The following is a 24,922-nucleotide window of genomic DNA, read 5'->3' as shown; positions in this document are numbered from 1 at the left end:
TCTTTTACTTTTTATAAACCCTAGATATGGTATCGAATAGCTTTTAGCTATGTTTTGAGATGAAGATTATGTTGTACTGAATCATAGATTTAGTTGATTAAGGATGGAGATAGAGAAATTACAAAGTTTCTTTTTTTAGAAACTTTATAAAACATCAATCTTTTAGACAAAGAAAACCCTAGATGTAATGTTAAGAAGCTTTTAGCCAAGTTTGTAGAAGAGGATGAGATGGTATTGAATCTTAGATTTAGTTGATAGAGGATATTGAATTAAAAAATAGAAAGTTTCTTATGTTAGAAACTCTAAAACATCCATCTATTAGACATAAGAGACCCTGGAGATGGTGTCAAAGAGCTTTTAGCCAAGTTTTGGGATGATGATCAGATGGTTTTAAATCTTAGATTTAGTTGATAGAAGATGGAGATTGAAAAAGTAGAAAGTTTTTTGTTTTAGAAACTTTATAAAATATCCGTCTTTTAGACATAGGAAATCCTAGAGATGGTGTTAAAGATCTTTCAGTCAAGTTTAGAGATGAGGATGTGATGATATTGGATTTTGGAATTTGTTGATAAAGGATGGAGATTGAAAAAATAGAAAGTTTATATAACATCCATCGTTTAGACATAGCTGACCCTAGAGATGGTGTCAATGAGCTTTTAGCCAATTTTTGGATTGATGATGAGATGGTATTGAATCTTAGATTTAGCTGATGAAGGATGGAGATTGAAAAAATAGAAAGTTTCTTATTTCAGAAACTTTATAAAACATCCATCTTTTAGACATTGGAAACTCGAGAGATGGTGTCAAGGAGCTTTTAGCAAAGTTTTGAGATGAGAATGATAGGGTACTGAATCTTAGATTTAGTTGCTGAATGATGGAGATTGAAAGAAAAAAAAGTTTCCTATTTTAGAAACTTTATAAAACATCAAACTTCATACTTAGTAAACCCTAGAGATGGTCTCAAAGAGCTTTTTAACAACATTTTGAGATGAGGATTAGATGGTATTGAATCTTAGATTTAGTTGATGAAGGATGGAGATTGAAGAAATAGAAAGTTTATTATTTTAGAAACTTTATAAAACATCCATCTTTTAGACGTGGGAAATCCTCGAGATAGTGTTAATAAGCTTTTTGCCAAGTTTTCAGATCAGGACTAGATGGTATTGAATCGTAGATTTAGTTGATAAAGTAAGAAGATTGAAAAAATATAAAGTTTTTTATTTTACAAACTTTTCAAAACATCAATTTTTAGCCATAGGAGACCCTAGAGATGGGGTCAAGGAGCTTTTAGCCATGTTTTGAGGTGAGGATGAGATGGTATTTAAACATAGATTTAGTTGATGAAGGACCACCTTTTGTGGTATTGAAACCCTAGAGATGATGTCAACCAACTTCTAGCCACGTTTTGGGTTTGAGAATCAGAGGGTATTGAATCTTAGATTTAGCTGATGAAGGATGGAGATTGAAAAAATAGAAAGCTTCTTATTTTAGAAACTTTATAAAACATCCATCTTTTGGACCTAAGAAACCCTAGAGACGGTGTGAAGGAGATTTTTCCCAAGTTTAAAGATTAGGATGAGAGGGTATTAAATCTTAGATTTAGTTGCTGAAAGATAGAGATTGAAGAAATAAAAAGTTTCTTATTTTAGGAACTTTATAAATATCAATCTTTTACTTTTTGTAAACCCTAGATATGGTGTCGAAGTGCTTTTAGCTAACTTTTGAGTTGCGGATTAGGTGGTATTCAATCATAGATTTAGTTGATTAAGGATGGAGATTGAAAAATTACAAAGTTTCTTATTTTAGAAACTTTATAGAACTTCCATCTTTTAGCCATAGAAAACCGTTTTTGTGGTGTAAAGAAGCTTTTAGCCAAGTTTGAAGAAGAGGATGAGATGGTATTGGATCTTAGATTTAGTTGATAGAGGATATTGAATTAAAAAATAGAAAGTTTCTTTTTTTAGAAACTCTAAAACATCCATCTTTTAGACATAAGAGACCCTGGATATGGTGTCCAAGAGCTTTTAGCCAAGTTTTGGGATGATGATGAGATGGTTTTAAATCTTAAATTTAGTTGATGGAAAATGGAGATTGAAAAAGTAGAAAGTTTCTTGTTTTAGAAACTGTATAAAATATCCGTCTTTTAGACATAAGAAATCCTAGAGATGGTGTTAAGGAGCTTTCAGTCTAGTTTTGAGACGAGGATGTGATGGTATTGGTATTGGATCTTGGATTTTGTTCATCGTTTAGACATAGCTGACCCTAGAGATGGTGTCAATGAGCATTTAGCCAAGTTTTGGATTGATGATGAGATGGTATATTGAATCTTAGATTTAGCTGATGAAGGATGGAGCTTGAAAAAATAGAAAGTTTCTTATTTTAGAAACTTTATAAAACATCCATCTTTTAGACATTGGAAACTCGACAGATGCTGTCAAGGAGCTTTTAGCAAAGTTTTGAGATGAGAATGAGAGGGTACTGAATCTTAGATTTAGTTGCTGAATGATGGAGATTGAAAGAAAAAAAAGTTTCCTATTTTAGAAACTTTATAAAACATCAAACTTTTATACTTAGTAAACCCTAGAGATGGTGTCAAAGAGCTTTTTAGCAACATTTTGAGATGAAGATTAGATGGTATTGAATCTTAGATTTAGTTGATGAAGGATGGAGATTGAAGAAATAGAAAGTTTATTATTTTAGAAACTTTATAAAACATCAATCTTTTAGACGTGAAAAATTCTCGAGATAGTGTTATTAAGCTTTTTGCCAAGTTTTGATATCAGGACGAGATGGTATTGAATCTTAGATTTAGTTGATAAAGTAAGAAGATTGAAAACATATAAAGATTCTTACTTTAGAAACTTTTCAAAACATCAATTTTTAGCCATAGGAGACCCGAGAGATGGTGTCAAGGAGCTTTTAGCCATGCTTTGAGGTGAGGATGAGATGGTATTGAAAATTAGATTTAGTTGATGAAGGACCACCTTTTATGGTATTGAAACCCTAGAGATGATGCCAACTAACTTCTAGCCACGTTTTGGGTTGATAATCAGAGGGTATTGAATCTTAGATTTAGTTGATGAAGGATGGAGATTGAAAAAATAGAAAGCTTCTTATTTTAGTGACTTTAGAAAACATCCATCTTTTGGACATAAGAAACCCTAGAGATGGTGTGAAGGAGTTTTTTGCCAAGTTTAAAGACTAGGATGAGAGGGTATTGAATCTTAGATTTAGTTGCTGAAGGATAGAGATTGAAGAAATAAAAAGTTTCTTATTTTAGAAACTTTATAAATATCAATCTTTTACTTTTTATAAACCCTAGATATGGTGTCGAAGTGCTTTTAGCAAAGTTTTGAGAGATGGTATTAAATCATAGATTTAGTTGATGAAGGATGGAGATTGAAAAATTACAAAGTTTTTTATTTTAGAAACTTTATAAAATATCCATCTTTTAGACATAGAAAACCCTAGATGTGGTGTAAAGAAACTTTTAGCCATGTTTATAGAAGAGGATGAGATGGTATTTAATCTTAGATTTAGTTGATAGAGGATATTGAATTAAAAAATAGAAAGTTTCTTATTTTAGAAACTCTAAAACATCCATCTTTTAGACATAAGAGATCCTAGAGATGGTGTCAAAGGGCTTTTAGCCAAGTTTTGGGATGATGATGAGATGGTTTTAAATCTTATATTTAGTTGATGGTAGATGGAGATTGAAAAAGTAGAAAGTTTCTTGTTTTAGAAACTTTATAAAATATCCATCTTTTAGACATACGAAATCCTAGAGATGGTGTTAAGGAACTTTCAGTCAATTTTTGAGATGAGGATGTGATGGTTATGGAATTTTGGATTTTGTTGATAAAGGATGGGGATTGAAAAAATAGAAAGTTTTTATAACATCAATCGTTTAGACATAGCTGACCCTAGAGATGGTGTCAATGAGCTTTTAGCCAAGTTTTGGATTGATGATGAGATGATATTTAGCTTTAGATTTAGCTGATTAAGGATGGAGATTGAAAAAATAGAAAGTTTTTTATTTTATAAACTTTATAAAACATCCATCTTTGAGACATTGGAAACTCGAGAGATGGTGTCAATGAGTTTTTAGCAAAGTTTTGAGATGAGAATGATAGGGTACTGAATCTTAGATTTAGTTGCTGAATGATGGAGAATGAAAGAAAAAAAAGTTTCCTATTTTAGAAACTTTATAAAACATCAAACTTTTATACTTAGTAAACCCTAGAGATGGTGTCAAAGAGCTTTTTGCAACATTTTGAGATGAGGATTAGATGGTATTGAATCTTAGATTTAGTTGATGAAGGATGGAGATTGAAGAAATAGAAAGCTTCTTATTTTAGAAAAGTTATAAAACATCCATCTTTTGGACATAGAAACCCTAAAAATGGTGTCAAGGAGTTTTTTGCCAAGTTTTAAGATCAGGATGAGAGGGTATTGAATCTTAGATTTAGTTGCTGAATGATAGAGATTGAAGAAATAAAAAGTTTCTTATTTTAGAAACTTTATAAATATCAATCTTTTACTTTTTATAAACCTTAGATATGGTGTCGAAGTGCTTTTAGCTATGTTTTGAGATGAGGATTAGGTTGTATTGAATCGTAGAGTTAGTTGATGAAGCTTTTAGCCAAGTTTGTAGAAGAGGATGAGATGGTATTGAATCTTAGATTTAGTTGATAGAGGAGATTGAATTAAAAAATAGAAAGTTTCTTATGTTAGAAACTCTAAAACATCCATCTTTTAGACATAAGAGACCCTGGAGATGATGTCAAAGGGCTTTTAGCCAAGTTTTGGGATGATGATGAGATGGTTTTAAATCTTAGATTTAGTTGATAGAAGATGGAGATTGAAAAAGTAGAAAGTTTCTTGTTTTAGAAACTTTATAAAATATCCGTCTTTTAGACATAGGAACTCCTAGAGATGGTGTTAAGGAGCTTTCAGTCAAGTTTAGAGATGAGGATGTGATGGTATTGGATCTTGGATTTTGTTGATAAAGGATGGAGATTGAAAAAATAGAAAGTTTATATACCATCCATCGTTTAGACATAGCTGACCCTAGAGATGGTGTCAATGAGCTTTTAGCCAATTTTTAGATTGATGATGAGATGGTATTGAATCTTAGATTTAGCTGATGAAGGATGGAGATTGAAAAAATAGAAAGTTTCTTATTTTAGAAACTTTATAAAACATCCATCTTTGAGACATTGGAAACTCGAGAGATGGTGTCAAGGAGGTTTGAGCAAAGTTTTGAGATGAGAATGAGAGAGTACTGAATCTTAGATTTAGTTGCTGAATGATGGAGATTGAAAGAAAAAAAAGTTTCCTATTTTAGAAACTGTAAGCCCAAGGGTCTACTCTCCTATCTTGTTTTGATGATTCTAAACATAATTGATTGTGTTTTTGAATACTAATCAATTTGCTTTGAAGTGTTGTGTTTGAGATAGGATTGATCATTGAAGAAACCAACACACAACATGGTCATGCTTGGAGATATCCCATACAAGAGTCAAAGGAGCTAAGTGAAGCTCACCTCATCTCTCTAGCAAAGCATACACAAGATGGAAGATCAATTGAAGACCAAGACTAAAGAGAAGTTGAAGACTACATAGGTATCATTGTACATCCTTTCTCTTTAGATTTCCAAGTCAAGGCAAAGTGTTTTCAACTTGTTTTTCAAAGAACACTTAAGAACTTAAAATGCATTAGTGAATGGTTATGTGGTGGACCAACATGCTGGGACCCTCATAAACATTCCAAAATAACCATAGGAGTTGAGTTCCAAAAGCTAAAAATCAAATTTGCAATAAAAATCAAAAACTGCGGATTTTTAGGCTTCTCGGAACTCCGAGAGTTCCCTCGGAACTCCGAGAAAAGGTCCAGTAGCTTCTGGACATTTTCTCGGAACTCCGAGACAATTTCTCGGAACTCCGAGAAATGGTCCAGTAGAAATTTTATTTCTTCTCGCCGTTGTCTCGGAACTCCGAGAATATTTCTCGGAACTCCGAGAATTCTCGGAACTCCGAGAATGGTTCTCGGAACTCCGAGAACCTCGCGACAGACTAAAAAATAGCCGTTGGGATTCAAATTAATTGTTGGTTTTTGATATGTCCACCCCCAAACGGTCATATTCTTTGGTGTGGTTATATATACAACATGTAGAGAAGTTTTTCACTCTCTCTTGATCTTTGAAAAACATCCTTAAGCATCAAAAACATTTGCAATCCATTTTAGCTTGAGTTTTTGTTTTTCATCCCAAACTTGCCTTTCACTTGTGAATCTTTTGAGTTTGGATATAGTAGTGCTTTCACTTGCAAATCACCATCTTTGAAGAGCAATCAAGGGTCTACAAAGAGCATCTAGCTTTCAAGAAGAAGCCAAGCTATTCTCTTTCAAATCTTGTATAGGTGGCTAGGGCATTCCCTTTTTAATTCCCTAGAGAGCAACCGCTTAGAACTCGACGGAGAAGGAGAGTCTTTGTAAAGGTGTAAGGGCATCCTTGTTTAATATCCCTTGGATTTGTAACCGCCTCGGAGCCGGGCATCGTGGAGGTCTCCTATAGTGGAATCCCTCAAGTGCGACCTTGAGTAGAGTGGAGTAGGCCGTTGGCCGAACCACTATATATCGGTGTGTCAATTTCTCACTCTTGCATTTCCATTTTTGTTTTGGTTTGGCATTTCACTTTGTTCTTTCAACTATATTTGCACTAACCAAATATTTAATTAAGTGAAGAAAAATTCCAATTAGGGTTTATAGATAATTTTCAAAAGGCCTAATATTGAGTTAAATTCAATTCACCCCCCCTCTTGAGTATTTCAATTGGTATCAGAGCCTCGTCTCTATTTTTTTTGAAAACCCTAACCGGTTTAGAGTAAAGATTCAAAAATGGCAAACTACCCTCAACATCATGAAGGTTATTCAAACACTAGGCCACCCTATTTTGATGGTACAAATTATGGTTTTTGGAAAACTAAAATGAAAATCTTTTTAACTCAAGACTATCAAATGTGGAGAGCAATTAATAATGAATATATCCTACCCACAAGAAATTTAAATGATTGGACCGAAGCCGAACAACAAGCTTCGAATTATAATGCCAAAGCCATGAATTCTCTCATTTGTGCTCTATCTCCCGGAGAATTCAATAGAGTATCAAATTTGAATTCGGCTAAGGAAATTTGGGACACTCTAGAAGTCACCCATGAAGGAACCAATCAAGTTAAAGAATCTAAAATGAACCATATTTTTCGGCAATACGAACTTTTTCAAATGACACCCGATGAAACAATTGCCGACATGTACACTAGATTCACCAACCTTGTAAATGGATTAAGGGGACTTGGAAAACAATTTTCCAATAGAGATTTAGTAACTAAAATTCTTAGGTCCCTACCTTTGTCTTGGGAATCCAAAACCTCCGCAATCACCGAAGCCAAGGACATGAACACTTTGAACCTAGATGAACTTATAGGGTCCTTGATCACACATGAAATGATTTTCAAAACAAAAGCACCCGAAATCGAAACTAAAATCGAAAAAGGAAAAGGAATTGCTTTTGCTTGTAATGTAGGTGAAAGTGAAGATGCAAAGGAAGACATCGAGGATGAAGTAGCTCTCCTAAGAAGAAGGATCAAGTTCTTGCAAAGAAACATGGGAGGCATGAGAAATAGAAGGACCAATCCTCCATTCAAGAAGAAAGAAGAAGTTGGTGATGGATCTTCTCAACCCCGATGTTACGGTTGCAAGAAGCTTGGACACATTCGCCCGGATTGTCCACTCAACAATGAACCTACTTCAAACAACCGCTTCAAGAGAAGAGAAGGCAAGAAAGGAATGTCCGCCACATGGGATGAGGAGATTGAAAGCGAAGGCGAACAAAATGATGGGGAAGATTGCCTATTAGCAAGAAATGTGTGCTTCATGGCCTCAACAAATGACAACAATGAGGTAAACACTTTAAATGATGTCATTATCTTACAAGAAGTTTTAGATTCCTTACAAAGTGCAAATGATGAACTTGAAATTCAATTTGATAAAATTGCATCACTTGAAAATTCTCTTGCTAACATGACAAAAGAATTTGGTTGGTTAAAAAAGGATCATGAATTCTTAGATAATGAAAATGAAAAATGCAAAGTAGAGATTCATGAGCTAAATGCTACCATTAAGACTTTGAATGAAAATCGACAAAATCTTTCTATTGAAAATAACAAACTAAAGCATGAAAACGGTAAACTATCTTTTGAATATGATGAACTCAAGAAACTCTTTGAAAAATTTGAAAATAGTTCATTAAAATTGGATAAACTTGTAAATCTTCAAAGAATGTCAAGTGACAAAAGTGGACTTGGACATAGATGGAATACCACAATATCTAACTATAAAAACAAACTTGAAAAGACTTCCTCTAGTAGTACCAAAATTTGCTTTTATTGTGGATTGTTAGGTCATTATAAAGTTGCTTGCTTGCATGCTAAACAAGATAAGATCAAATTGAACTCTAAAGTGAAAACAAATGAACATAGCAAGATTAGGAAGATTTGGGTACCTAAGGGATCTCACTTGCCTATTCCTATGTAGGTATGCCTTAAAAGCCACAACAAGAGGAACACATGGTACCTTGATAGTGGATGCTCTAGACACATGACCGGAGATCTCACTCAATTCGCATCCCTATCACTCAAGGATGGTGGAGAAGTTACCTTTGGAGATGATAAGAAAGGAAAAGTCAAAGGTGAAGGCACCATAGGTAACTCTACCTCTCCCATACATGATGTACTCTTTGTTGATGGCTTGTCCCATAATCTTATTAGCATTAGTCAATTATGTGATAATGGTTTTGAAGTTGTCTTCAATCCCGACAAATGCATTGTTAAAAATAAGATAAATGGAGAAGTAAAATTCATAGGGTCTAGAGACAATAACATTTATACAATTGGACTAGATGATCTTAGACTCCAAAAAGTGACTTGTCTAAATGCCATTAGTGAGGATTCTTGGCTATGGCATAGGAGGTTGGGTCATGCCGGAATGGATCTCATTTCGACCCTCTCCTCAAAAGAAAGTGTTAGAGGATTGCCTAAGTTCAAATTCATCAAGGATCACATTTGTAGAACTTGTCAATTAGGAAAACAATTGAAAAGCTCTTTTGCACCTAAAAATATGATTTCAACTTCCTACCCTTTGGAGCTACTTCATATGGATCTTTTTGGACCAATGAAGACTAGTAGCCTAGGTGGAAAGAGGTACGTGTTTGTAGTTGTTGATGACTACTCACGATTCACATGGGTCATATTTCTAGGACATAAAGATGAAACTTATGAAAACTTCCTAACATTATGCAATCAAATTCAAAATGAAAAAGGTGTTGCCATCTCCCACATTAGAAGTGATCATGGAACGGAATTTGAAAATGTACACTTTGACACTTACTGTAATGAACATGGCATTAAACATAATTTTTCCGCACCTAGAACACCTCAACAAAATGGAGTAGTAGAAAGAAAGAATCGAACTCTCCAAGAAATGGCTAGAACAATGTTGCATGAAAATGATCTCCCTAGATATTTTTGGGCGGAAGCGGTTAGCACCGCTTGCTATATCATAAACAGGGTATACTTAAGGCCAATCTCTAAGAAAACACCTTATGAGCTTTGGAAAAACTTGAAACCAAATATAAGTTATTTTAGAGTGTTTGGATGTAAATGCTTCATTTTGAACATTAGAGATAATTTACATAAATTTGATAAGAAGTCGGATGATGGAATATTCTTAGGGTATTCTTCTCATAGCAAAGCATATAGAGTATTTAATAGGAGAACCCTAGTAGTAGAAGAATCCATGCATGTGACATTTGATGAAAGAGAGCCAACACCTCAAGAAATGCCACATGATGAGGATGAACCCGTTGAACATATTTTTCCAAAATTGAGTGCTCCTCCTCATGCATCAACAAGTCATACATTACCTAGTGAGGAAGTAGAAAATGAAAATGATGACTCATTGCCTAGGGATAGGAGAACATTGGTAGATCATCCTGAATCCCAAATCTTAGGTGATGCCACATTGCCAGTAAGAACTAGATCATACTATCGTAGTGTGAGTAACAATCTGGCGTTCCTATCCGAATTAGAACCAAAATCCATCAAGGAAGCTGAAAAGGATGAATATTGGTTGATGGCTATGCAAGAAGAGCTAAGTCAATTCGAAAGGAACAAAGTGTGGAGGCTAGTACCTAGACCTAGTGATCATCCAGTCATTGGCACGAGATGGGTGTATAGAAATAAATTGGATGAAAATGGAATTATCACTAGGAATAAAGCTAGGCTTGTAGCCCAAGGGTACAATCAGGAGGAAGGGATAGATTATGATGAGACATTTGCTCCTGTTGCCCGTATGGAGGCTATTAGGATACTTTTGGCATATGCATCTCATAAAGGATTTAAACTATATCAAATGGATGTCAAAAGTGCCTTCCTAAATGGCTATATCCAAGAGGAAGTGTATGTTGAGCAACCTCCAGGTTTTGAAGACTTCAAACATCCAAATCATGTCTTCAGGCTTGATAAAGCTTTATATGGATTAAAGCAAGCTCCTAGAGCTTGGTATGAGAGGCTTTGCACTTTCTTAGTTGAAAAGGGATTTGAGATGGGAAAGGTGGATAAAACCTTATTTATCAAAAGAGAAAATCATGATATCCTCCTTGTCCAAATCTATGTGGATGATACCATCTGTGGCTCAACTAATCAAAAATTGTGTGATGAATTTGCAACCTTAATGAAAAATGAATTTGAAATGAGCATGATGGGAGAGTTAACCTACTTCTTAGGACTTCAAATTAAACAATACAAAAATGGAATATTTTTAAATCAAGAAAAATATACAAAGGAGTTATTAAAGAAGTATGGCATGGATAGCAGTAAGACATCAAGAATTCCCATGAGTACTACTGCTAAGCTAGAAAAAGATGAATTTGGCAAATCGGTGGATCAGAAACTGTATAGGGGTATGATAGGTAGTTTGCTCTATTTGACAGCCAGCAGACCAGACATTATGTTTACTGTCTGTCTCTGTGCTCGATTTCAATCGGATCCTAAAGAATCTCACCTATCGGCAGTTAAGAAGATCTTCAAGTACTTAAAAGGAACCCAAAGTCTAGGACTGTGGTATGAAAGATCATCTTCCTTCACTCTCATCGGATATTCAGATGCAGACTTTGCTGGATGTAGAGTAGATAGGAAAAGCACTAGTGGGACTTGCCAATTCTTGGGTAAATCACTTGTTTCATGGTTTAGCAAGAAGCAAAATTCAGAAGCTCTGTCCACAACAGAAGCAGAATATGTGGCAGCTGGAGCTTGCTGTGCTCAAGTCCTATGGATGAAAAGCACATTGATGGACTATGCAATCAAAATGGAAAATATTCTCATCCAATGTGACAATACTAGTGCTATAAGCTTAACAAAGAACCCCATACAACACTCAAGAACAAAACACATTGAGATTAGGCACCACTTCATCAGAGATCACTCACAAAAAGGGGATATTTGCTTAAAATATATCAACACTGAAGAACAATTAGCGGATATCTTTACAAAACCCCTTAGTGATGATAGAATTTGCTATATCCGAAGTGCCTTAAACATATGGAGTGCGGATCAAATCAAAGAAATTGCCAAATAAATACTTTGTGCCTTTAACCAGCTTATCTATATAGTATCTATATATATAATCTTTGTTTGGTAGTATCTGCATGAATGAGATGTCAATTTTTAATCTTAAAAATCACTCAATTGATATTCTTAGCCTTCTTAGTTTTTCTAAGTTGGAGAGGTATCTTCACTTTAATTAAAATACCTAACATCTTGACATATGTCAACATCTCGATCATGAACAGGTATATGTACATTACTTGGTTATATATTTTTATACCATAAGCATTGATTTAGGGGGAGTTATCCACTCCTACATTTTTTTTACACCCTTTCTGTCGATGACAAAAGGGGGAGAAGTTTGAAATTGATTATCTATTCAATTGACTATATGCACCACTTGCTTATAACTTGTATCATTTATATGTGTGCATATATTGAGGGGGAGTTCTAGTATTCACTTGCCTACTATGTCACTCCACACACACCTCATAATCAATTTTGTTTGTCATCATCAAAAAGGGGGAGATTGTAAGCCCAAGAGTCTACTCTCCTATCTTGTTTTGATGATTCTAAACATAATTGATTGTGTTTTTGAATACTAATCAATTTGCTTTGAAGTGTTGTGTTTGAGATAGGATTGATCATTGAAGAAACCAACACACAACATGGTCATGCTTGGAGATATCCCATACAAGAGTCAAAGGAGCTAAGTGAAGCTCACCTCATCTCTCAAGCAAAGCATACACAAGATGGAAGATCAATTGAAGACCAAGACTAAAGAGAAGTTGAAGACTACATAGGTATCATTGTACATCCTTTCTCTTTAGATTTCCAAGTCAAGGCAAAGTGTTTTCAACTTGTTTTTCAAAGAACACTTAAGAACTTAAAATGCATTAGTGAATGGTTATGTGGTGGACCAACATGTTGGGACCCTCATAAACATTCCAAAATAACCATAGGAGTTGAGTTCCAAAAGCTAAAAATCAAATTTGCAATAAAAATCAAAAACTGCGGATTTTTAGGCTTCTCGGAACTCCGAGATTTTTTCTCGGAACTCCGAGAGTTCCCTCGGAACTCCGAGACAATTTCTCGGAACTCCGAGAAATGGTCCAGTAGAAATTTTATTTCTTCTGGCCGTTGTCTCGGAACTCCGAGAATATTTCTCGGAACTCCGAGAATTCTCGGAACTCCGAGAATGGTTCTCGGAACTCCGAGAACCTCGCGACAGACTAAAAAATAGCCGTTGGGATTCAAATTAATTGTTGGTTTTTGATATGTCCACCCCCAAACGGTCATATTCTTTGGTGTGGTTATATATACAACATGTAGAGAAGTTTTTCACTCTCTCTTGATCTTTGAAAAACATCCTTAAGCATCAAAAACATTTGCAATCCATTTTAGCTTGAGTTTTTGTTTTTCATCCCAAACTTGCCTTTCACTTGTGAATCTTTTGAGTTTGGATATAGTAGTGCTTTCACTTGCAAATCACCATCTTTGAAGAGCAATCAAGGGTCTACAAAGAGCATCTAGCTTTCAAGAAGAAGCCAAGCTATTCTCTTTCAAATCTTGTATAGGTGGCTAGGGCATTCCCTTTTTAATTCCCTAGAGAGCAACCGCTTAGAACTCGGCGGAGAAGGAGAGTCTTTGTAAAGGTGTAAGGGCATCCTTGTTTAATATCCCTTGGATTTGTAACCCCTCGGAGCCGGGCATCGTGGAGGTCTCCTATAGTGGAATCCCTCAAGTGCGACCTTGAGTAGAGTGGAGTAGGCCGTTGGCCGAACCACTATATATCGGTGTGTCAATTTCTCACTCTTGCATTTCCATTTTTGTTTTGGTTTGGCATTTCACTTTGTTCTTTCAACTATATTTGCACTAACCAAATATTTAATTAAGTGAAGAAAAATTCCAATTAGGGTTTATAGATAATTTTCAAAAGGCCTAATATTGAGTTAAATTCAATTCACCCCCCCTCTTGAGTATTTCAGAAACTTTATAAAACATCAAACTTTTATACTTAGTAAACCCTAGAGATGGTCTCAAAGAGCTTTTTAGGAACACTTTGAGATGATGATTGGATGGTATTGAATCTTAGATTTAGTTGATGAAGGATGGAGATTGAAGAAATAGAAAGTTTATTATTTTAGAAACTTTATAAAACATCCATCTTTTAGATGTGGGAAATCCTCGAGATAGTGTTAATAAGCTTTTTGCCAAGTTTTGAGATCAGGACGAGATGGTATTAAATCTTAGATTTAGTTGATAAAGTAAGAAGATTGAAAAAATAGAAAGTTTCTTATTTTAGAAACTTTTCATAACATCAATTTTTAGCCATAGGAGACCCTAAAGATGGGGTCAAGGAGCTTTTAGCCATGTTTTGAGGTGAGGATGAGATGGTATTGAAACTTAAATTTAGTTGATGAAGGACCACCTTTTATGGTATTGAAACCCTAGAGATGATGTCAACCAACTTCTAGCCACGTTTTGGGTTTGAGAATCAGAGGGTATTGAATCTTAGATTTAGCTGATGAAGGATGGAAATTTGAAAAAATAGAAAGCTTCTTATTTTAGAAACTTTATATAACATCCATCTTTTGGACATAAGAAACCCTAGATGGTGTCAAGGAGTTTTTTGCCAAGTTTTAAGATTCGGATGAGAGGGTATTGAATCTTAGATTTAGTTGCTGAAGGATAGAGATTGAAGAAATAAAAAATTTCTTAGTTTAGGTACTTTATAAATATCAATCTTTTACTTTTTGTAAACCCTAGATATGGTGTCAAAGTGCTTTTAGCTAAGTTTTGAGTTGAGGATTAGGTGGTATTCAATCATAGATTTAGTTGATTAAGGATGGTGTTAATGAGCTTTCAGTCAAGTTTTGAGACGAGGATGTGATGGTATTGGATCTTGGATTTTGTTCATAAAGGATGGAGATTGAAAAAAATAGAGAGTTTATATAACATCCATCGTTTAGACATAGCTGACCCTAGAGATGGTGTCAATGAGCTTTTAGCCAAGTTTTGGATTGATGATGTGATGGTATATTGAATCTTAGATTTAGCTGATGAAGGATGGAGATTGAAAAAATAGAAAGTTTCTTATTTTAGAAACTTTATAAAATATCCATCTTTTAGACATTGGAAACTCGAGAGATGCTGTCAAGGAGCTTTTAGCAAAGTTTTGAGATGAGAATGAGAGGGTCCTGAATATTAGATTTAGTTGCTGAATGATGGAGATTGAAAGAAAAAAAAGTGTCCTATTTTAGAAACTTTATAAAACTTCAAACTTTTATACTTAGTAAACCCTAGAGATGGTGTCAAAGAGCTTTTTAGCAACATTTTTAGATGAGGATTAGATGGTATTGAATCTTAGATTTAGTTGATGAAGGATGGAGATTGAAGAAATATAAAGTTTATTATTTTAGAAACTTTATAAAACATCAATCTTTTAGACGTGGGAAATCCTCGAGATAGTGTTATTAAGCTTTTTGCCAAGTTTTGATATCAGGACGAGATGGTATTGAATCTTAGATTTAGTTGATAAAGTAAGAACATTGAAAAAATAGAAAGTTTCTTATTTTAGAAACTTTTCAAAACATCAATTTTTAGCTATAGGAGACCCTAGAGATGGGGACAAGGAGCTTTTAGCCATGTTTTGTGGTGAGGATGAGATGGTATTGAAACTTAGATTTAGTTGATGAAGGACCACATTTTATGGTATTGAAACCCTAGAGATGATGTCAACCAACTTCTAGCCACGTTTTGGGTTGAGAATCAGAGGGTATTGAATCTTAGATTTAGCTGATGAAGGAAGGAGATTGAAAAAATAGAAAGCTTCTTATTTTAGAAACTTTATATAACATCCATCTTTTGGACATAAGAAACCCTAGACATGATGTCAAGGAGTTTTTTGCCAAGTTTTAAGATTAGGATGAGAGGGTATTGAATCTTAGATTTAGTTGCTGAAGAATAGAGATTGAAGAAATAAAAAGTTTCTTATTTTAGAAACTTTTTAAATATCAATCTTTTACTTTTTGTAAACCCTAGATATGGTTTCGAAGTGCTTTTAGCCAAGTTTTGATATCAGGACGAGATGGTATTGAATCTTAGATTTAGTTGATAAAGTAAAAAGATTGAAAAAATAGAAAGTTTCTTATTTTAGAATCTTTTCAAAACATCAATTTTTAGCCATAGGAGACCCTAGAGATGGTGTCAAGGAGCTTGTAGACATGTTTTGAGGTGAGGATGAGATGGTATTGAAACTTAGATTTAGTTAATGAAGGACCACCTTTTATGTTATTGAAACCCTAGAGATGATGCCAACCAACTTCTAGCCACGTTTTGGGTTGAGAATCAGAGGGTATTGAATCTGAGATTTAGCTGATGAAGGATGGAGATTGAAAAAATAGAAAGCTTCTTATTTTAGAAACTTTAGAAAACATCCATCTTTTGGACATAAGAAACCATAGAGATGGTGTGAAGGAGTTTTTTGCCAAGTTTAAAGATTAGGATGAGAGCGTATTGAATCTTAGATTTTAGTTGCTGAAGGATATAGATTGAAGAAATAAAAAGTTTCTTATTTTAGAAACTTTCTAAATATCAATCTCTTACTTTTTGTAAACCCTAGATATGGTGTCGAAGTGCTTTTAGCTAAGTTTTGAGATGAGGATTAGATGGTATTGAATCATACATTTAGTTGATGAATGATGGAGATTGAGAAATTAGAAAGTTTCTTATTTTAGAAACTTTATAAAATATCCATCTTTTAGACATAGAAAACCCTTGATGTGGTGTAAATAAGCTTTTAGCCAAGTTTGTAGTACAGGACGAGATCGTATTGAATCTTAGATTTAGGTGATAGAGGATATTGAATTTAAAAATAGAAAGTTTCTTATTTTAGAAACTCTAAAACATCCATCTTTTAGACATAAGAGACCCTGGAGATGGTGTGAAAGAGCTTTTAGCAAAGTTTTGGGATGATGATATGATGGTTTTAAATCTTAGATTTAGTTGATGGTTTTAAATCGTATTGAAATCCAAGTTTTGAGATCAGGACGAGATGGTATTGAATCTTATATTTAGTTGATAAAGTAAGAAGATTGAAAAAATAGAAAGTTTCTTATTTTAGAAACTTTTCAAAACATCAATTTTTAGCCATAGGAGACCCTAGAGATAGGGTCAATGAGGTTTTAGCCATGTTTTGAGGTGAGGATGAGATGATATTGAAACTTTGATTTAGTTGATGAAGGACCACCTTTTATGGTATTGAAACCCTAAAGATGATGTCAACCAACTTCTAGCCACGTTTTGGGTTGAGAATCAGAGGGTATTGAATCTTAGATTTAGCTGATGAAGGATGGAGATTGAAAAAATAGAAAGCTTCTTATTTTACGAACTTTATAAAACATCCATTTTTTGGACATAAGAAACCCTAGAGACGGTGTCAAGGAGTTTTTTGCCAAGTTTTAATATTAGGATGAGAGGGTATTGAATCTTAGATTTAGTTGCTGAAGGATAGAGATTGAAGAAATAAAAAGTTTCTTATTTTAGAAACTTTATAAATATCAATATTTTACTTTTTGTAAACCCTAGATATGGTGTCGAAGTACTTTTAGCTAAGTTTCGAGATGAGGATTAGGTGGTATTGAATCATACATTTAGTTGATGAAGGATGGAGATTGAAAAATTACAAAGGATTACAAACTTTATAAAACATCCATCTTTTAGACATAGAAAACCCTAGATGTGGTGTAAAGAAGCTTTTAGCCAAGTTTGTAGGAGAGGATGAGATGGTATTCAATCTTAGATTTAGTTGATAGAGGATATTGAATTAAAAAATAGAAAGTTTCTTATTTTAGAAACTCTAAAACATCCATCTTTTAGACATAAGAGACCTTGGAGATGGTGTCTAAGAGCTTTTAACCAAGTTTTGGGATGACGATGAGATGGTTTTAAATCTTAGATTTAGTTGATGGAAGATGGAGATTGATAAAGTAGAATGTTTCTTGTTTTAGAAACTTTATAAAACATCCATCTTTTAGACATAGGAGCTTTCAGTTAAGTTTTGAGATGAGGATGTGATGGTATTGGATCTTGGATTTTGTTGGTAAAAGATGGAGATTGAAAAAATAGAAAGTTTATATAACATCCATCGTTTAGACATAGCTGACCCTAGAGATGGTGTCAATGAGCTTTTAGCCAAGTTTTGGGTTGATGATGAGATGGTATTGAATCTTAGAATTAGCTGATGAAGGATGGAGATTGAAAAAATAGAAAGTTACTTATTTAGAAACTTAATAAAACATCCATCTTTTAGACATTGGAAACTCGAGAGATGGTGTCAAGGAGCTTTTAGCAAAGTTTTGAGATGAGAATGAGAGGGTACTGAATCTTAGATTTAGTTGCTGAATGATGGAGATTGAAAGAAAAAAAAGTTTCCTATTTTAGAAACTTTATAAAACATCAAACTTTTATACTTAGTAAACCCTAGAGAATGGTCTCAAAGACCTTTTTAGCAACATTTTGAGATGAGGATTAGATGATATTGAATCTTAGATTTAGTTGATGAAGGATGGAGATTGAAGAAATAGAAAGTTTATTATTTTAGAAACTTTATAAAACATCAATCTTTTAGACGTGGGAAATCCTCGAGATAGTGTTATTAAGCTTTTTGCCAAGTTTTGATATCAGGACGAGATGGTATTGAATCTTAGATTTAGTTGATAAAGTAAGAAGATTGAAAAAATTGAAAGTTTCTTATTTTAAAAACTTTTCAAAACATCAATTTTTAGCCATAGGAGACCATAGAGATGGTGTCAAGGAGCTTTTAGCCATATTTTGAGGTGAGGATGAGATGGTATTGAAACTTAGATTTAGTTGATGAAGGACCACCTTTTATGGTATTGAAACCCTAGAGATGATGCCAACCAACTTCTAGCCACGTTTTGGGTTGAGAATCAGAGGGTATTGAATCTGAGATTTAGCTGATGAAGGATGGAGATTGAAAAAATAGAAAGCTTCTTATTTTAGAAACTTTAGAAAACATCCATCTTTTGGACATAAGAAACCCTAGAGATGGTGTGAAGGAGTTTTTTACCAAGTTTAAAGATTAGGATGAGAGCGTATTGAATCTTAGATTTAGTTGCTGAAGGATGAGATTGAAGAAATAAAAAGTTTCTTATTTTGGAAACTTTATAAATAGCAATCTTTTACTTTTTGTAAACCCTAGATATGGTATTGAAGTGCTTTTAGCTTAGTTTTGAGATGAGGATTAGATGGTATTGAATCATACATTTAGTTGATCAGGGATGGAGATTGAAAAATTACAAAGTTTCTTATTTTAGAAACTTTATAAAATATCCATCTTTTAGACATAGGAAACCCTAGATGTGGTGTATAGAAGCTTTTAGCCAAGTTTGTAGAAGAGGATGAGATCGTATTGAATCTTAGATTTAGGTGATAGAGGATATTGAATTTAAAAATAGAAAGTTTCTTATTTTAGAAACTCTAAAACATCCATCTTTTAGACATAAGAGACCTTGGAGATGGTGTCAAAGAGCTTTTAGCCAAGTTTTGGGATGATGATGAGATGGTTTTAAATCTTAGATTTAGTTGATGGAAGATGGATATTGAAAAAGTAGAAAGTTTCTTGTTTTAGAAACTTTATAAAATATCCATCTTTTAAAATATCCATCTTCTTGTGTTAAGGGGCTTTCAGTCATGTTTTGAGATGAGGATGTGATGGTATTGGTTCTTGGATTTTGTTGATAAAGGATGGAGATTGAAAATATAGAAAGTTTATATAAGACCCATCGTTTAGACATAGCTGACCGTAGAGATGGTGTCAATGAGCTTTTAGCCAAGTTTTGGATTAATGATGAGATGGTGTTGAATCTTAGATTTAGCTGATGAAGGATTGAGATTGAAAAAATTGAAAGTTTCTTATTTTAGAAACTTTACAAAAAATCCATCTTTGAGACATTGGAAACTCGAGAGATGGTGTCAAGGAGCTTTTAGCAGAGTTTTGAGATGAGAATGAGAGGGTACTGAATCTTTGATTTAGTTGCTGAATGATGGAGATTGAAGGAAAAAAAGTTTCCTATTTTAGAAACTTTATAAAACGTCAAACTTTTATACTTAGTAAACCCTAGAGATGGGGTCAAAGAGCTTTTAGAAATATTTTGAGATGATGATTAGATGGTATTGAATCTTAGATTTAGTTGATGAAGGATGGAGATTGAAGAAATAGAAAGTTTATTATTTTAGAAACTTTATAAAACATCAATCTTTTAGACGTGGGAAATCCTGGAGATAGTGTAATATGTTTTTTGCCAAGTTTTGAGAACAGGACGAGATGGTATTGAATCTTTGATTTAGTTGATAAAGTAAGAAGATTGAAAAAATAGAAAGTTTCTTATTTTAGAAACTCTTCAAAACATCAATTTTTAGCTATAGGAGACCCTAGAGATGGGGACAAGGAGCTTTTAGCCATGTTTTGTGGTGAGGATGAGATGGTATTGAAACTTAGATTTAGTTGATGAAGGACCACCTTTTATGGTATTGAAACCCTAGAGATGATGTCAACCAACTTCTAGCCACGTTTTGGGTTGAGAATCAGAGGGTATTGAATCTTAGATTTAGCTGATGAAGGAAGGAGATTGAAAAAATAGAAAGCTTCTTATTTTAGAAACTTTATATAACATCCATCTTTTGGACATAAGAAACCCTAGACATGATGTCAAGGAGTTTTTTGCCAAGTTTTAAGATTAGGATGAGAGGGTATTGAATCATAGATTTAGTTGCTGAAGAATAGAGATTGAAGAAATAAAAAGTTTCTTATTTTAGAAACTTTTTAAATATCAATCTTTTACTTTTTGTAAACCCTAGATATGGTTTCAAAGTGCTTTTAGCTAAGTTTTGAGATGAGGATTAGGTGGTATTAAATCAAAGATTTAGTTGATGAAGGATGGAGGTTGAAAAATTACAAAGTTTCTTATTTTAGAAACTTTGTTAAACATCCATCTTTTAGAGATAGAAAACCCTAAATGTTTTTTTTTTTTGATTGGTAAGCTGGGGTTAGGCAGACCCCGACCGGATATATTAATATGAAAAGGCAAGAATTACAATGGGGGCCCAGATGGGCAGCAGAGGCATAGCGCCAAAAGGAGAATCAAAGAGCAGTGCATACAAATCCCATGGTTGGGGGTACAGATAGTCCCCCCACACCAACAACTCTCCACTACACTGATCGCCGCGGTGGAGCTGAAGGTCACATCAATATCCCTACAAACGAGGGTAAAGGTGGCCGGCTGCATCAAGATCAAGAATATACCTAAGCCCTCGGGGGATACAAGAAGGGAGGAGGACTGCTCCTTCGCAACAACAGTCAAGCTTAGACAGGAAGTCCGCGGCCCCATTCGCTTCTCTCCAAATATGAGACAATTTCCAGTTCGGAGTGTTTCGGAGGGCGTCGCGAATTTCTTCAACAATTGGAATTGCTTTCCAGGGACAATCCCACTTTTCTAAGAGCACATTTACCGCAAGCAAAGAATCGGATTCGATCCAGATAGAGTTATACCCCTCCGTGCGCGCGAGTGTGATGCCATGGAGGATGGCTTTCATTTCCAGAAGATGGATCTCCTCACTGCCTGACCGAAGAGAGAACATGACTAAGAATAGGTGAGAAGAAGGCCTGCACGGCTGCACGTCTGAAAAAAGCAATATCCTTAAAAGGAAAAGTAGCTTTCCCCTTCTCCGGTGAGAACCAATCTGCTTCCTCCGGCGAGAGCTTTCCCCTTCTCCTCCGGTCCCTCCGCCTGGTAGGCAAGGGCCCACGCCCTTCTCGTCCCTCTTTTCTCCGGTTAAACTTGCTTTTTATCCTTAATGGACCGCTTACCCCCTGACCCTGGAAAGAGGGTCTCTGCTTCGGGAGAATCTGATGAAAGATGCCGGCCAAATCATCCGAACCCAGATCCGGTGTTCTTCCAGCACTTTGAAGCTCAGAAAAAAGCCATTGAGTGCGAGATAGAATATTGGCCTGAGTCCACCATCCCCTTCCCTTATTCCAGAGAACTCCTTTGAATCCAGGATCTCTGGCATTCCAGAACCAACCCATTTCAAAAAAGGCACTCGTCTGCATAAAATATTCCCTAAACCATCCCTAGCCAAGCATCAATCCAAAAAGATTTCAAAATCTGCTCCTACCTCTTCTCGGCCTGCTTCTTCAAACCCCCATCAACCGCTTAAACCTGCCCCTCCTCCTCCATCCTTTGATCTCTTCCTCCCAGCTAGATCGATGGCTGGAGATGGAATCCCAGAGGGCTCCCCTGTTTTAGATACTCCTCTTAACTCAGTTTCCAGAATTGGGAGTCCATCCCTGGTTGATTATTCTTCCCTAGATCCTATTCTTGATCCATCTATTGATGCTCCATCTATCGGCAGATCTTCCCCTCTCCCTTCCCCCAGCCCCACGCCCACCCTAAATCAAAAACTCATAGAGGCGGCAAAAATTGAAAAGCTCAAAAAATGTGCCGGAAATTCAGATGCCCTTGGCCCATCGAGAAACTTGAATACCTTCTCTTCCCCTGGTATCTATTCCCGCCCTTTGGTAAATTCAAAATCTGACTTCCCGCCAATACTATTGGACCATGAAGAAGGCTCTGGTAATCCCACAAATCAACCTTGGAAAAATCTCTTCTCCAGACAAAACCAACCTGAGAATGAAAATCCTACCCAATCAAAACTGAAATTTGTTACCCCTATAAAAGATGAGGCCGGTAAGATAAAGATTTCATTTGATATGGAGGAAGTAAACAAAGGTAGCAACAAATGGGATCATTCCCTTGTAGGTTTCTTCATGGGAAAAAGACCTTACTTCTTGACTCTCAGAGCAAATTTGGAAAGAAAATGGTGACTAAAGGGAAGTCTCCAAGTCTTTGGTCTTCGAAATAGCTTCTATCTCTTCAGCTTTAGCTGTGAGGAGGATTGCACCCACATTCTTGAAACTGAAGGTCATACTTATGCCGGAAGGCCCTTGATTCTTAGAAGATGGTCCCCGGTATCCCTCTTGAAAAATCAGAATTATCCACTGTCCCAGTCTGGATTAAACTTCCGGGTCTCCCCCTTGAATTTTGGAACTCGGATGGCATCAGTAAAATTGGTAGTGCGATTGGCACCCCTCTTTATATGGACTCAAAAACTGCAGAATCCTCACGCCTGAGCTTTGCCCGACTCTGCGTAGAAGTAGAAGCTGGAGAACCATTGATAGATCTTATTCCCATCCATACTCCATTTGGAATTGTTGATCAATCTGTGGAATATGAGTGGAAACCAAGTTCTTGTATCAACTGCAAATCTTTCAGCCATTCTTTGCAGAGATGCCCCAAAAATCAATCCCTTCAGCTGTCGAAACCCAATCAGATGGAATGGAAACCCGTAGGAAAGAAAGTCATTGGAGAAGCCACAGAAGAGCAAGACTTAACCCCCTGTTCTACCTCTCCTCCCCATGGATCCCCCCCGAATCAAATTTGTCAGGAAGGTAAAAAATCAACCATTCAGCTCAAAAATTCCTTTGAATCCCTCTCTGACCAGGATAGTTTGAAAGAAGCTGCCGAGCAATCTGGAGACATATTGGTTAATCCAATGGAGGAATCTCAGATTTTCATCCAAGAAGCGAATGACCCCTCAGTCAAGATGATAAGCCAATCTGAAGAGACCCAAGTTATTGTCTCACCAACTCTGATCCTTCTTGAAACCGAGACATTGAACCTCAAGCCTCCCTTCGATAACTCCATTGCGAATTCATCTACTGAAATTCCTTCTCCCCATGATAGCCCGCCGAGGACTGCCCATCCCCACCCTCAAAATCCTTCCCAATGATCAAGCTCGGTATGTGGAACATCAGGGGACTGGGAACAAAAAATAAAAGAAAAGAGGTTAAAGATTTAATCCAGAAAGAGAATCTGCCTTTCATTAGCCTCATTGAAACGCATGTTCCCCATCAGAAAATGCCTCAGTATATAGGTGAAATTTGTGGATCATGGAATCACTTTGCAAACTATAACTCCTCATCTCGAGGTAGAATCTGGATTCTGTGGAATCCTCAGAGGGTTCAAGTGAATATCATCTCTGAAAATGAACAATTTGTACATAGCCATATCAGATTCCTTCAAACAAACATTCAGTGTTATGTAACTGCTGTATATGCTCATAACAAATCCATCGACAGAAGACCCCTCTGGAGACATCTATCCCAAATTGCTACAGGTATGCATCTGCCCTGGCTCATCTTCGGAGATTTTAACATCATCAGATTTAATGATGAAAAATTGGGGGGTGTGGGTCCATCCAGAAGCGATATGGATGAGTTCAACTGTTGGATTGATAATAACTCCCTATCTGATATGAGATCCTTTGGCCAATCTCTTTCATGGAAATCGATCCAATAATGGGAATATCAAGCTAAGACGGCTTGACAGGGCCTTGATAAACGAAGAATGGCTTTTTCTATATCCCTCCTCCTTTGCTTCATATCACCTCCCTGGTTTATCAGACCACTCCCCTATGATCACTCAAATTTCCAACCCATCCTTGAACTTGAAAAAACCTTTTAAGTTTTTCTCCATGTGGCTGGATGATCTCTCAATCTTTCCAATTGTTGAAAGAGCCTGGAACAAGGAAATAAAAGGAACCCCCCTTTTCAGAGTCTACCAAAAACTCCGTGAAGTGAAAGCTGCCCTCAGAATCTGGAATCATGAGGTTTTTGGAAGAATAGATGTCCTAGCCCCATCTCTCCGCCATCAACTTACTTCTTTACAAGCTCAAATTGCGGATTCTCCTCTGAACCAAGAGCTGAGACAGGAAGAAAGATCCCTTAAAGATGCCTATATCAAAGTGGCCACCATGGAGGGAAAGTTTTATAGGCAAAAGTCGAGGATAAATTGGCTCAACCTTGGGGATTCTAACTCATCTTATTTTCATTCAGCTGTCAGAGCCAGATCAAATCAAAATGGCATCCAAGGCACAACCACAGATGGGGGTAACATCTCTACTGACCCGGGGGAAATTGCAAAATCTATGTCCTCATACTTTGAGGATCTCCTTAATAGAGTGGATAATTCATCTAGCAGAGATCCTGATCTGACCCCCGATCCTATAAGGAAGCTTTCATCTACTGAGGCCTCATTGTTGACTAAAGACTTATCCTCGGAAGAAATCTGGCAAGTCATCAAGGATTCTGACGGGAATAAAGCCCCTGGCCCAGACGG

Source organism: Tasmannia lanceolata, unplaced genomic scaffold (genome assembly GCF_043159265.1).
Source record: "Tasmannia lanceolata isolate RefF3 unplaced genomic scaffold, GAP_Taslan_0.1 ptg000013l, whole genome shotgun sequence".
Taxonomy (NCBI): Eukaryota; Viridiplantae; Streptophyta; class Magnoliopsida; order Canellales; family Winteraceae; genus Tasmannia; species Tasmannia lanceolata.
The sequence above is the reverse complement of the archived record's forward strand: the minus strand, read 5'-3'. Positions refer to the sequence as shown.